The sequence below is a fragment of the Schistocerca piceifrons genome, chromosome 7, assembly GCF_021461385.2.
Source record: "Schistocerca piceifrons isolate TAMUIC-IGC-003096 chromosome 7, iqSchPice1.1, whole genome shotgun sequence".
In the NCBI taxonomy this organism is placed as follows: domain Eukaryota; kingdom Metazoa; phylum Arthropoda; class Insecta; order Orthoptera; family Acrididae; genus Schistocerca; species Schistocerca piceifrons.
Genome location: NC_060144.1, coordinates 517241399 through 517257364, shown reverse-complemented (window position 1 = coordinate 517257364; position 15966 = coordinate 517241399). Strand labels below are relative to the sequence as shown.

Sequence of the window (15966 nt, the reverse complement as noted above, 5' to 3'; positions counted from 1 at the left end):
CGCCTGCGAGCGAATTTTTGACTGGCATCGCGGTGGACTGGTTATCTGACCGGTGTACCACGCCAATAGTTAGACTAGGAGCGAATAGGAATCTTTGACTTCGTCAAGGCGTAGGGAGAGTTTGATTGGCGAAGGTCAATCCAGATAGAACAAGAGTTATCTTATTTGTCAGCAGCGAGCGGCGCAGACAGCAGTCATCGCAGCTTACGGTATTGTGCGCTACAGCTATTGCGAGTCCCATATTTCCTCCACAACAGTACACTTCACTGCATTTCACACGCGACAGCCTCGACCGTACCAAGCAACATTCTAAAGGATAATTATTGCCCGCATCTCGTGGTCGTGCGGTAGCGTTCTCGCTTCCCACGCCCGGGTTCCCGGGTTCGATTCCCGGCGGGGTCAGGGATTTTCTCTGCCTCGTGATGGCTGGGTGTTGTGTGCTGTCCTTAGGTTAGTTAGGTTTAAGTAGTTCTAAGTTCTAGGGGACTGATGACCTAAGATGTTAAGTCCCATAGTGCTCAGAGCCATTTGAACCATTTGATAATTATTCGAGTTGAGTAGGCGCGCCTCTCTGCCATTCTGCCAAGTCAACAACCATCTTAAACTTTGTATAGAAATTTCATTAGCGAATCCCATCCTTGAGAGGTAACTTCACATTCCGAAAAGAACCAGGATATAACTTGTTCAATTCACAACTAAAAGTGCCACTGTGATTTCTCAGAATTTTTGCAAAATAAATAATAACTTTCGTTAGTTTCATGTTTTTCTTACACTAACTAGCACTACTCCAGTACCCAAGTATCCCACTAGTTACGTAAGAAATTTTGTGAATGTTTGTGTCATTTCCTTACAGCGGACGACTCCAGAAGATATTTATTGCTGAAAGTTTTTCAGGCATTTCTCTTTAGAACGTTAGGAGCGTCTGTCTGACTTCTGTAGTAGTGTGGGGGTGGAAATTGCATCTTGCAGGAGCCACAGGGTAAAGGGTACGTCCCAGATTAATCCGTTGCGCAGAATAACAGATGAACCCCACGCTCACACCATTTATTTTCTAAGTGATCATCTGACGGGACCAGTCGAGACGTGCACGTCGATGCTACGGCCTGAGTGGCACACAAGCTAGAGCTGTGGGTGTCCATAGCCCTTCTGCTAACAACCGGTTCGCAACAGGTGGTGTTGACACGTCTGGCCTGACGAGCCCTCTCACCTGTGCAGCTGCAGCTGCTCCACCTGCAGCTGCAGCTGCTGCTGCCGAGCGCGTGCCTGTGCTAAGCTGCCGTCCAGAAGCTCGTCTATGAGTGTGTGAATCTACACGTAACTACTTATACCGGTCTTGTTCCACAAGTGACGGAGCATGTCCAGTTTGTGTGGCAATTCTCCGAAAGGGCCATCCCGTCACTCTGAAGGCCAAACACGCCCAGTTGGTGTAGGAAGCATGAGTGCATCTCTGTGGCACAGTTGCCTGCTAGTTCACACGTCTGTACCACACTTAGCCTTCCGTGAGCATTGCCTATTAAAGGGGAGACACAGTTGGTGCTCTGGCAGCCGAGCCACTACGTTACCTGTTGGCGGAAGACGTTGAAACCATAACGAGTACATCTACTATCTCCCACGTGGTATATGCCGTCATCGGAACAAAATCGACGTCGTCTTTCCGGGTATACTACTTTTTTTTCTGCTAGCGTATGTGAATCGCTTCCCACTTAATATTCAACAAGCAAAACTGGTACTGAAACTTCCTGGCAGATTAAAACTGTGTGCCCGACCGAGACTCGAACTCGGGACCTTTGCCTTTCACGGGGAAGTGCTCTACCAACTGAGCTACCGAAGCACGACTCACGCCCGGTACTCACAGCTTTACTTCTGCCAGTACCGCGTCTCCTACCTTCCAAACTTTACAGAAGCTCTCCTGCGAAACTTGCAGAACTAGCACTCCTGAAAGAAAGGATATTGCGGAGACATGGCTTAGCCACAGCCTGGGGGATGTTTCCAGAATGAGATTTTCACTCTGCAGCGGAGTATGCGCTGATATGAAACTTCCTGGCAGATTAATTTTTAATCTGCCAGGAAGTTTCATATCAGCGCACACTCCGCTGCAGAGTGAAAATCTCATTCTGAAAACTGGTACTTTTTGCAGACGATACTAGTGTTATAACAACTCCTATTAGAGAAAAAGCAAAAGAAGAGTTAGTAAATGATATTTTCCAAAGAATTATCAAGTGGTTTCTCTGAAAATGAACTCACACTAAATTCTGAAAAAAACACTACATTCAGTTCTGTACAACAAATAGTGATACCTACAATTAATGTAGCACATGAGCCGGAGTCAGTAATTAGGGTCCAACACTCCAGATTTTTGAAAACTTGAAATGGAAGAAGCATATTATTTAGTTTCTCGAACAATTAAGTTCAGCTACTTTTGCTCTTCGTACAATTGCTAGCCTTGCAAACAAACTTTTCAACGTCGTGACACATTTTCCCTATTCGGCTCAATAATATCTCATGGAGTAATTTTTGGAGTAACTGACCATTTAGAATGAAAGTACTGACTGCACAAAAGGGAGCAGCAAGAATAATACGTGGTGTTCACCACGGACGTCACGTAGGTACCTCTCGAAGGAACAACGCATTGTAACTGTGCCGTCACAATACACACATTCGCAAATAAAATTCTTTATAAATAATCCCTTACAGTTTAATAAGAACAGTGATGTCCATACTTACAACACTAGACGTAAAAATGACATTTTATACTCATTGTTAAAATTTTCAGTGGCTCAGAAAGGAGTTCCAAATGCGACACAAAAATTTTTGATCATTCGCCCAATAGCATAAAATGTCTGACAGGCAGCAAAGCAAATTCTCAATCAAACTTAAAATCGTTTCTTCTGGACAACTCTTCCTTTTCCATTGATGAATTTCTGCTTCAAATGTGGTAGGGGGAAAAAAAAAACACTTGCATACGTAGGACTAAAATGTGTTCATTAATGTTAACGCACTAATCACGTATTCATATCCTCGTTCCACATCATTCCAATAAAAGAATCGTTAAAGTGATCTTGAAACACGTAAATAACTAACTAACTTCCCATGTTGGTGAAAAACTTTGTAACGGTACAGCAAAGTGAAGTTTATCGAAAAATTTTTTTGCTTGCTAATGCATCTGTGAACCACAGAATCCAATGTATGGACGCACAACTATCTCTGGAAGTCGACGTGAAGCACCGCTCGCTGGGAGTAGGAGCTGCTGCCGGGATTCCACGTGCTGCGCGATCATCGGCTCAACATGTGGGCACTGCTGTGCGGGCGGACTGTGAATTTACTCTAAACGATCCACTATGTACAGGTAGTACTAGTTCACGTTGTGTACATCGTGATATTGAAATACTACATCAAGTTTTAGACAGTAATTAACAGAAGATGACACTTGCAGGAACACCACCAAAAATGGACGGATGAATAACCTCCACCCATCAGCTTCATTCCGACATCGACGAATACCGGCCACGAAACAAAACGCCGCCTAAATCCAGAGATTTACGCGAGGAATAACACAAATAGCAAGCTCTTAAGAGTCCCTGCATTATATACTAACAACTTTTTATTTGAATTTCAAATGCAATTTCTGTTATAATTAAAGTTGGGTACTACAATTTATTCCAAATTTGAAGTGACGGAAATTGTAAGCCATCAAAACTCAGCAAGCGTACGAACCTACATAATCTCTGCCTTATTTCTGATTGGCCAAGGGCCACTGATCGTGAAACAGACACACTAGACAGCTGGCGAACTCGTATGTTATTGTTTATGTTGGTGTTTTGGCAATTGTTTCTGTTTTCAAGTGGGGTGAAATGTCACTAAAGTTCTGAGTGTTTGTTGCTGATTCCTCACTCAGTATTCGTGCTAAAAGTTAATCAGTAACTAAATTCAACGTCGATGAGGTTTAAGATTCTGGATTTTGAGTTTTGTATTTTAACAAGAGGTGATGTGTTTCGGTTTTAAGAACGATAAATGGTCCATAAATGAGTTGAATAGTGAATGAAATTCACTTTACTGGTTACGTTACAGGGGGAATTTAAATCATTCCGTGATTAATAAATTTTAAGAAATGAACGAGTATACGAGTTTAGTTCGATAGACATTCTATTTTGTAAAAACAGTTTGACTAACCTGTTTTGTTACAACGTGTACCAACTAAAGCTCGGTGCAGAGAGAGTACGGCCATCCTTGTTCTCTCCACTTGCTGCCGTCTGCAGTCGTGATTGGCTGATGTCACCTCGCATAACACTTCTGGCCATACTGTGCTCTCTGTAGCGTAGGAAGTGTTACATATTTTCGGATATTTCTAGTGAAATAACGGCACAGAACTGTGCTTTCGGCTACACTCTTCAAGGCTAGATCGGAGAGAAACTTTATGCGGAGTCTCTTGATGTAGAGATAAAATAAAAAGAATTGTTATGCATTAACTAATGGTCTTAAGATTTAATATTCACTGACGAGTATGCCATATAAAAAAAATAAATAAAAAAATGGAGTGTCTTAACTCGAACAAATTAGTGTTCACAGGTGCTGCGTAATGGTGTTAAGCAAAATTTTTGACGTACTGATGCTTTAATTTGTCTCCAACTGGTTGAAACACTTAACACGATATATAACTGAACCCACAGATCTAATTATTGTTTCATGTAGTTCGTAGTAAACATTATCAATACAGCTGCGTGCTTTTCTCATTCGTTTACTTGCGTTTAGGCTATCATTAAACCAAACAGACATAAAGATAAAAGTATGAAGGACGTGGAGGTGTAATCAGAGCAAACATAGGCGATGTTTTAATTCTCATTTTCTTTTCTTTTCTTTCAAGCTGTCTGTCACGCTTGAATAAGCAACTTTACACACGTATTGAAGGTCAAATGTCTGCGCTATAAACAGTTATACATTTGTAAGAAAGTTCGAACCCTAGATACAGTCATTTGTATATGATGTACGTATCAACTACGCCGTAGTCGAGTTATGCATGTACAGGCTTTTACGTATGAAACGAGGATACGGTGAAAGTTTCATGCTTGGGTGATATATCTACACGGAGGCTATTCTTCATTGCATGCTCATAATCGCTAAGACAGTACGAGGGTCGTTCAATAAGTAACGTCCCACGTTTTTTTTTAAAAGCCGTTAATATACATAGACAAATGTCCTTGTTGGTGCTACACATTTGATGTTTTTTCTGTGCGCCGGTGAAGTTTCGAACCGTTCTGGCAGACGGCAGAGCCGTAGCACAGTGTCAAAACGGCATCTACATACGACTCACGTTACAAGCAGCGTGCTGTTATTGAATTCTCCGTGGCGAACATCTCTAAACGTTTGTGTGCAGTGTATGGCGATGCTGAAGTTGGTAGGAATACAGTTGGGCGAAGGGTAAATAAAGTTACAGCCTCAGGAAACGCAGAAACAGAGCTCCATGATAAGCCACGCTCGGGACGTCCTGTCACAGACAAGCTGAATCGTCCAGATCTGGCTCCCTCGGACTTCCCTGTCTTTGGGCCGCTGAAAGGGTCTCTGCGGGGAAACCATTTTGAAGATGACGAGAGTGTCAGTCGTGCAGTGAAAACATGGCTACGCCTGCTGGACAAGAGCTGAGTTTCTACCGGCAGGGAACAGACGCATTTCGACAACGTTGGCGCACGGCCACAGAAAGTGATGGAGACTACGCAGAAAAATAGGACATGGACAAGACATGTTGATGTACATTGTCACCAAATTCTGACTCGTAACAACAAATATGTTCTACGTCTACATCTACATCCATACTCCGCAAGCCACCTGACGGTGTGTGGCGGAGAGTACCTTGTGTACCTCCATCGGTTCTCCCTTCTATTCCAGTCTCGTATTGTTCGTGGAAAAAAGGATTGACGGTATGCCTCTGTGTGGGCTCTAATCTCTCTGATTTTATCCTCATGGTCTCTTCGCGAGATATACGTAGGAGGGAGCAATATACTGCTTGACTCCTCAGTGAAGGTATGTTCTCGAAACTTCAACAAAAACCTGTACCGAGCTACTGAGCGTCTCTCCTGCAGAGTCTTCCACTGGAGTTTATCTATCATCTCCGTAACGCTTTCGCGATTACTAAATGATCCTGTAACGAAGCGCGCTGCTCTGCGTTGGATTTTTTCTATGTCTTCTATCAACCCTATCTGGTACGGATCCCACACCGCTGAGCAGTATTCAAGCAGTGGGCGAACAAGCGTACTGTAACCTACTTCCTTTGTTTTCGAACTGCATTTCCTTAGGATTCTTCCAATGAATCTCAGTCTAGCATCTGCTTTACCGATGATCAACTTTATATGATCATTCCATTTTAAATCACTCCTAACGCGTACTCCCAGATAATTTATGGAATTAACTGCTTCCAGTTGCTGATCTGCTATATTGTAGCTAAATGATAAGGGATCTTTCTTTCTATGTATTCGCAGCACATTACACTTGTCTACATTGAGCTTCAATTGCCATTCCCTGCACCAGGCGTCAACTCGCTGCAGATCCTCCTGCAATTCAGTACAATTTTCCATTGTTACAACCTCTCGATATACCACAGCATCATCCGCAAAAAGCCTCAGTGAACTTCCGATTGTCATCCACAAGGTCATTTATGTATATTGTGAATAGCAACGGTCCTACGACACTCCCCTGCGGCACACCTGAAATCACTCTTACTTCGGAAGACTTCTCTCCATTGAGAATGACGTGCTGCGTTCTGGGAAAAAGTGTGGAGCATTACTTATTGAACGAACGTCGTACATTTAGCACAATACACTACTTGAGTAAAAGAAAGATGATACTGCTAAACAGAGAGTACATAGCTCATTGTGGTTCTATCTCGGTAATAAATGAAATATAATTAAATCACAGTAATAAGGTACCATGGAGGAGAAAATTTTCTTTATTTCATCACTTAAAGAAAACTTACTGCTGGAGAAGTATGTGTACTAGTACTCGATTTATTTTGAATTTCATTAGCGAAAACTGCTACTGATTTCTGGTGTCCGACCTGCAACACTGATTACTGTCGTAGAGAGCTGACTTTTTTCGATCAAATATAGTTTACCTTTGTTTTTGTTGCAGATCATTTGCGATCAGTTTCAGGCTAATTACGACACTATTGCGTATTTGAGCTCGCTGCCGCAACAGAAACTAGGAACTCTATCGCTGTCAATAAATAACACCAAAACGAAAACTGAGATTTACCCCCATCAGAAAAGACATTGTGTTTGGTTACATTTTGCTTCAATTTTTTGCTGCTGACAAGGGGAAGGCCTCAGACACGGCCAACCGATTCGGCTCATATTTGGCAGGTCGCTTATGTACAACCTAAAACGAAGGGCTCTAAGATATTTTGCGCCAACACCCCCGCAATTTTGACAAAATCACCCCTAAAGGTTATGACGAGAAATCGACTCAAAATTGGAGGGATCGATAGATAATCGTAAATAGAGAATCTTTCATCATTAGGTATGGGGTCCGCAAACGCTAAATTTTCCGGAAATCGAGAAAAGAAACTTTTACAACTGCCGCCTCTGTACCCACACGGTAAACTTCTTTCGCCGACAGCGTCGATAGCGCAATGGCCAAGGTAATTGGCTGGGAATAGGAAAACCCGGGTTCGGATCTCGAAGAAACGTAGCGGATGTTATTCTTTTCATTTGTATTTTTCCATATCTCAATTGATAGGGATAGGAGGGTTAATAAGGTAAGTAAATCAATAAGGAATGATAATAATACTTACCTTATTAACCCTCCTATCCCTATTAATTGAGATATGGAAAAATACAAACGAAAAGAACAACATCCGCTGGGTTTCTTCGAGATTCGAACCCGGGTTCACCGAGCCTAGCCAGTTAGCTTTGCCGTTGAGCTATCGGTGCTGTCGGCGAAAAGCGTTTACCATGTGGGTACAGAAGCGGCAGTTGTAAAAGTTTCTTACCTCGATTTCTGGAAAAGTATGCGTTTTCGGACCCTATACCTGATGATGAAAAATGCTCTGTTTATAATTATCTATCGATCCCACCAATTTTGAGTCGATTGCTAGTGTAATCTCTCTTTATATTCGATGAATTATTCTACCCTTGAATGACGTTTACTAATTTTCTATCTTCATACTCGCAGAATCCATGCGCAAAGTAGTTTCATACAATAGCTATGCCATGAGCACATAATTATTCTTTGTAGTACTCTCTCTGGGGGTTGTTAAAAAAAAAAAAAAAAAAAAAAAAAAAAAAAAAAAAAAAAAAAAAAAAAAAAAAAAAAAAGTTTGAAGAATTGTAATCTGAATATTGTGATTTATGACAAAAGATAGCTGATACGAAATTGTACGATAAAAAGGGAAATATATATATATATTGCTCCTTCATACAAAAGGTGTGTATTTGACATTTGAGAATTAAAGATATTCATCGATATATTGAGTAGTTGTTAATCAGAAGGGAACTTCCGAAAGACTGGATACGAACCTGCATTTAATAATCCAAGAGCTCCATTATTTCTTCGGAAGGTTAAACTTCATCAAAGCCAAATATCCGCTTGATCTGAGGTTTCCCGACTGTTTATACAACGCTCCCATAATTACGAGGCATTTTCTTCTTCTTCTTTCGATTTCGGCCATCTTTGGACCACGTTCAACAATTCACTTGCCCGGCTTTTTGATCTTTTTTTCTCTCTTCCCAATATTTCCTCATCATTTTCGAGTGGTTCCTCCTCCGCTCTTCCGACCATTTCCTGTTATTATTCTTTAGTTTCGTTTCTTCTGGAAAACACTTAATTTCGTTCACTATTTGTCTAAACTTATCCCTGTCCCTGATTGACTCACGGGTGACATTAAAATAGGCCAAATCCTTTTTCACCATCTGTATCCATTTATTGTTGGTTTTTTCGTTCCTGTTACTATGTTCAAACACTTTTCTTGTTAGTCTGTTTCCATCCATCCTCGACAGGTGACCATAAAACGTTAGTCTGCGTTTACGCATTGCCTCACTCACTTTCTCAATAGTTTTGTATATTTCCTTATTACTCTTTAGCTTGTACTCTTCTCCAATCTTTCTCGGTCCTAATATTTTTCTCAAAATTTTCCTTTCTTTCTTTTCCATGTTTTCTATTTCCCCCTTTTTGTTAAGAGTTAGGCACTCCGATGCATACAGGCATTCTGGTCTAATGACAGTTTTATAATGTCTTAATTTAGCTTGAATCGAAATGTTTTTTTTGTTATATATGTCTTTGGTTTCTTGGAAAGCAAATTCCATTTTCCTTGCTCTCGCCTGGTTTGCACTCTTGTCTAAACCATTCACTTGAATTATTTCACCTAAATACTTAAATTTTTCTACTCTCTTAATATTGCCGTATTTAGTAATAAGATTTTTCTTGTTATTTCTATGATTAGACATATACACGGTTTTTTCAAATGAAATCTGCAGTCCAGCTCTGGCCGAAACTTCTTGTAGTTTCTCCAGGTAGTTCTGAGCTATTTCTTCGTTTTCTGTAATTATTGCCAGATCGTCTGCAAAAGCTAAACAGTCCACTTCTATTTTTTCTTTTTTTGTTCCAATTCTGATGTCATTCTTGGTGCCTTTGAGTTCTTCTTTCCATATTCTCAATATCTTTTCCAGTACGCAGTTGAAGAGGATTGGGGATAAACCATCACCTTGTCTAACACCTGTTTTAATTTCGAACTTCCTTGAAATTTCACCCATAAATTTAACTTTGGCCTTACTGTTTGTTAGCGTCTGTTTGATAATTTGAATTGTTTTCGTATCGACCCCAAATTCTTCCAATACTTTCAGTAATGTTTCTCTATCTACCGAGTCGTATGCTTTTTTGAAATCTACAAATACTGTTGCAAATCTCTGGCCTCTTGAGATTCTGTAACGAATTAGTGTTTTCAGGTTAAATATTTGTTCAACACAGGATCTACCTTGTCTAAAACCTGCTTGATATTCACCTATTTTTTTATCCAGAACTGGCTCCACGATTTGAAGTAATTTCCTTGACAAAATTTTGTATCCTACTGGTAGTAGCGAGATCCCTCTATAATTATTAACATTTATCTTATCCCCCTTTTTGTGTAGTGGGTGTATCAGGGCACACTGCCAGTCTTCAGGAATTCTTTCTTCGTCCCAGATCTTCTTAAACATATGTTCCAAAACTTGTGGGAGGTTGGTATCCATTATTTTTAGGATTTCTGGTACTATGGAGTCTTCACCTGGGGCTTTATTGTTTTTTAGACTGTGTATTATGTGTTTTATTTCTTCAGCGTCTGGAGGTTTTGACTCGGTATTAGTATTTCGGTGGTTTTCAAAACTCATTTTATCTTTGGGTGGTTCACAATTTAGTAGATTCTCGAAATATTTTGCTAATATTTCACAATTAGTCTTGTTTGTCAAACCTAGCTTGTTCTCTTCATCTTTAAAACATAAATTTGGGGATTGGTATTTGGTTAGCTGTTTTCTAAAAGTTTTGTAGAAATCTCTAGAATTATTTCTTTTAAAGTCTTCCTCAATCTGTTCTAGGTTATCCTGAAATTGTCTTCTTTTTTTATTACGGAAAAGCTTAGCTGTTTCTCTTCTCTGGATTTTAAAATTGTCAAGATCTTGAGGATCTTTTGTGGAGTTCCATTTCTGCCACAATTTCTGTCTCTTCTCCAGGTTCTCATCACATTCATTGTCCCACCATGGATGTCTTCTTACTCTTTTCACGAGACAATTTTCTTTTGCTATTTCAACTATTTCGTTTTTGATCTCCTCCCATCCCGCTTCCTTATTTATTGTGGATATGCCATCGCTATCTTTGTGCAATGCTCTTTGAAACCGTTGTTTAATTTCTTCATTTTTTTAACGTTTCTGTGTTATATTTTGGAATTTTGTAAAAGGTTTTCTTCTCTTTTCGAAATGGGAGTGGTCTGAATTTAATCGTAGTCAAATAGTGGTCTGAATCAACATCAAGGCTTTTCAGCACTTTAGTGTTTTGAATTTCTTCTTGACAATGAAGTGAGATAGCCACATGGTCAATTTGGAATTCTCCGAGAAGTGGATTTGGTGATCTCCATGTTTTAGTTTTTCGGCTCAGCTTTTTGAAATGTGTTGTCATTATTTTCAAGTTGAAATGCCTACATACCTCTATAAGCCTTTCTCCATTTTTTGAAGTTCTTTTGTGACCTGGGAAGAGGCCTACTGTTCCATGGTATTTTTTCTCCCTTCCTATTTGTGCGTTAAAATCGCCTACTAACATTTTTATGTTCTTCTTTGAGCATCTATCCAGTTCCATTTCAAGTATCTCCCAAAATTCTTCAACTTTCTCCGGGTTATTTTTGTTGTCCTGGTTTATGGGTGCATGGCAGTTGATTATAGAGTATCCTTTGTTTTTACATTTAATCTCAAGAATGGATAGTCTCTCAGAACTCGAGTAGAAGTTAGTAACTGAATCTAAAATTGAGTGATGTACCAGAAATGCTGTTCCCAGGTATGGCATTTGTTTCATTAAGATTTTACCTGGTTTTCCTTTAAATAAACGATAGTTTTCAAAATCTAAAGCAGTTTCATCTAAAAACCTTGTTTCTTGTAATGCACATATTAAAATTTCTTTCTGGTTCAGCTTTTCAATCAATAATTTCAATTTTCCTACTTTAATTAGAGAGTTTACATTTAGGGTTGCAAACATAGTTGCTTTCTTAAATTTCAGTGTTGAGGGCTGCATACATGTTGGTTGGGGTCCTCCAAAATCCTTTGACCCCTTTGCATTGTTTCTACGAACAACGGAGGATTTGCCATTCGGTCTACCTCTTGGAGTAGTGTCTATCTTTGACGACGTTCCCATCATGCTTTGCAGTAATTGTTGGATAATAAATTGGGGGATCGGGTTGCCCCGAATCCGAAATTAAAACCAAGGTAGTAAGCCCTGGAGTTAGCTCTTCCGCTCTCTCTGCCGTTGGGAAATTGTTCCTCTTCCGCCATTGAGACCGTTGGCTGGGTTTCACCTAGTAACCCTAGGCAGGAGCCCTATGACAGGGTGCTACCATCTGGAGCCGGACGGACCCTGGTTTTTTTACGAGGTTGTTACTCCTCCCCCTCCACACTTCCCCATCCATTTATACAGATTAGCAGACTGCCGCAAAGCACGAGCCTGCAGAGAAGAAGAATCATCGCCTGATTTCATTCTAACAAGTAAAATTTCTGAATCATTTTGAGTGACTGATTTATGATTGTGTTTCCTATTATGAATGACTGTATGCTCGAACGAATTGAGAACGACGTAACTACATAACTACGTAACTACATAATTACATAGATAGGAGGAAAAATGCCACTAGTCATAACCTTTAGGGGCGATTTTCTCAAAATTGCGGGGGTTTGACCCAAAATATCTTAAATGCCTTCGTTTTAGGTTGTACACATGCGACCTGCCAAATTTGAGCTGAATCGGTTGACCGTGTCTGAGGCCTTCCCCTTGTGAGTATTAGAGACGTCGAGTTTGATTTTATAGCTGCACCTAAGCAATACACAAGGTAGGTGAAGTCGCTGCGTCAACAGAAGCGGCTAAACGCACTGTCGGCGAAGGCGCGAGCAGCGAGCTGGCGCCGCGCACTCACCTAGCCGGAGCGGCGTGTGGTTGGCGGCGGAGAGGGACTCCGAGGAGCCGCGGCCGAGGCCGAGGGCGAGCGCGGGCGCGGCCGCGGGTCCGGGGTTCGCGTCCCAGGCGGAGCAGGGCTCGCAGCCGTCGCAGTGGCGGGCGGGCCCGCGGCAGCACGACCACCGCTTGCCCGACCACAGGCCCGGGTGGAAGCGGCCGGCCGGCGTCGCGCCGCTGTCCTGGCACACTGCAACACCAGCCGGCAAGTCTCAGCTGCAGGCGAGTCAGTGGCTGCTACGGGTCGGACACGAAACTATCCCGTTCCTAATGTTTGGCCTGATGCTGCTTCTTAGGTGCACCTGATTTCACTGAGACTTGACGACCGACTGGTCAGACCTGTCAATAACTGGTGTGGTTCACGTTTACACGTGATGGGCAGAGATAAAACTTAACTGTAGATATCTACATTGGAACTACTGACAGAAGCGTGAATACACGGCTGAAAGGACATACGAGGCTGGCCGAAAAAAACATACAACGGTTTGCCCACTAAGGTAAACAGAAAATAAAGCAATTTCTTCGTCAGGGAATCATGAAGTGAAGCTTTCCGAAACCAAATATTTTATCTGACTACAACTACATGGGACAATTATTGAACTATATGGAACAAACGTAAATTAGTTACAAACTACGGAGTGCACGCACTTTATTCGACATAAGGGAAGCAGTGTTTGGGAAGGGAGTGAGACAGGGTTGTAGCCTATCCCCGATGTTATTCAATCTGTATATTGAGCAAGCAGAAAAGGAAACAAAAGAAAAATTCGGAGTAGGTATTAAAATCCATGGACAAGAAATAAACACTTTGAGGTTCGCCGATGACATTGTAATTCTGTCAGAGACAGCAAATGACTTGGAAGAACACTTGAACGGAATGGACAGTGCCTTGAAAGGAGGGTATAAGATGAACGTCAACAAAAGCAAAACGAGGATAATGGAATGTAGTCGAATTAAGTCGGGTGATGCTGAGGGAATTAGATTAGGAAATGAGACACTTAAAGTAGTAAAGGAGCTTTGCTGTTTGGGGAGCAAAATAACTGATGATGGTCGAAGTAGAGACGATATAAAATGTAGACTGGCAATGGCAAGGAAAGCGTTTCTGAAGAAGAGAAATTTGTTAACATCGAGTATAGATTTAAGTGTCAGGAAGTCGTTTCTGAAAGAATTTGTATGGAGTGTAGCCATGAATGGAAGTGAAACATGGACGATAACTAGTTTGGACAAGAAGAGAATAGAAGCTTTCGAAATGTGGTGCTACAGAAGAATGCTGAAGATTATATGGGTAGATCATATAACTAATGAGGAGGTACTGAATAGGATTGGGGAGAAGAGAAGTTTGTGGCGCAACTTCAGAAGAAGAAGGGATCGGTTGGTAGGACATGTTCTGAGGCATCAAGGGATCACCAATTTAGTATTGGAGGGCGGCGTGGAGGGTAAAAATCGTAGAGGGAGACCAAGAGATGAATATACTAAACAGATTCAGAAGGATGTAGGTTGCAGTAGGTACTGGGAGATGATGAAGCTTGCACAGGATAGAGTAGCATGGAGAGCTGCATCAAACCAGTCTCAGGACTGAAGACCACAACAACAACAAACGTCAGTACAGATATTCGGATTTAGTTCGTGACATGCTCGATGTGCCTTCCATCATTGGCGATGATGTGGCGCAGACGAATAGCGAAATTTTGCACGACTCGCTGAAATGTCGAAACATTTACGCTATCGATGACCTCCTGAATGGCTGTTTTCAGCTCAGCAATGGTTGCGTTGTTTTGGGGGAGGAGACCACAGCGAGGTGATCAGTCTCATCGGATTAGGGAAGGACGAGGATGGAAGTAGGCTGTGTCTTTTCAAAGGAACCATCGCGGCATTTGCCTCGAGAGATTTAGAGAAGTCACGGAAAACCTAAATCAGGATGGCCGGACGCGGGATAGAACCGTAGTCCTCCCGAATGCGAGTCCAGTGTGCTAACCGCTGCGCCACCTCGCTCGGTGGCTCAGCAACGGTTTTGGAGTTATTGCTGTACATCTTGTCTTTAATAGAGCCCCACAAATAGGAGTCGCATGTGTTCAAATCAGGAGAATATGACCGCCAATCGAGGCCGATGCCAGTGGCCTCTGGGTACCCCAGCGCGAGAATGCGGTCCCCAAAGTGCTCCTTGAGGACATCAAACACTCTCCTGCTCCGATGCAGTCAAGCTCCGTTTTGCACGAACCACATCTTGTCGAAATCAGGGTCACTTTGGATAATGGGGACAAAATCATCCTACAAAATCTTCACGTGCTCTTCGGTAGTCACCGAGCCATCAGGGAATATCGCACCTATTATGTCGTGACTGGACACTGGACACCACACAGTCACCCGTTGAAGATGGAGAGACTTCTCAGTCGCAAAATGCGGATTTTCAGTCCCCAAAATGTACCAATTTTGCTGATTGACGAACCCATCCAAATGAAAGTCGGCATCGTCGCTAAACTACACATACTAAATATACTAATTCCCATCATGCCATGCGGACAAGTGTGCAGTTTGAACGTCCTAATGCAAACCGTTCAGAAGTTATGACGATTGTATTTCATATAGTTCAGTTACTGTCACCCTCTATCCGTGGCTATGCAGAGAAGACTTCGAAATACACTCTAAGACAAAAAAGAAGATAGAAGGAAACAGAAAATAAGGAAAAAAAACGACGCACCACGAATGAATAGCCCGAAAGGGACGAAGATGTGATGCGCATGTTGGGACAAACAAATGATTATAGTTTCAGAAAAATTGGATGATTTATTGAAGAGAAAGAGCTTCACAAATTGAGCGTCAAGAGCGACACACTGACTGGAGTAGAACTAAGTTCAGTGACGAGTCCCGCTTCGAACTGAGGCCCGACGACGAACGAAGATGTGTCTGGAGGCGGGCCAGACAGCGATGCCAGCCCGGCCGCCGCCTGGGGGCGCTGCTCCACTCAACAGCGAACACCCCTCTGGTTGTCATACGCGGCAGTCTGACAGCACAGCGGTATGTCGACGATGTTTTACGTCCCGTTTTGTTGCCCTCGATGGCAAGTCATCCTTGGCTAACATTTCAGCAAGATAATGCCCACCCGCACACGGCGAGAGTTCCTATTGCTTACCTTTGTGCTTGCCAAGATCTAACTCTGCCAGCAACGTCGCCGAATCTCTCTCCACTTGAGGACATTGGGAGCATTATGAACACGGACCTCCAACCAGTTCAAGATTTGGACTAACTAAAGCGTCAATTGGACAGAATTTACCACGATGTCCCTCAGCAGGACACCCAACTACA

General features: G+C 42.0%; 1 protein-coding gene across 1 annotated transcript in view; it reads right to left on the bottom strand.

Annotated features, from left to right (window-relative positions):
• Positions 1-12682, bottom strand: part of LOC124804726 (tyrosine-protein kinase Btk29A) — a 374204-nt gene extending 361522 nt beyond the window's left edge. Inside the window, exon 1 of the mRNA XM_047265010.1 lies at positions 12629-12682. The gene's annotated coding sequence lies outside the window, so the exon portion shown is untranslated. The remainder of the gene's footprint in view (positions 1-12628) is intronic.
• Positions 12683-15966: the final 3284 nt, after the last annotated feature.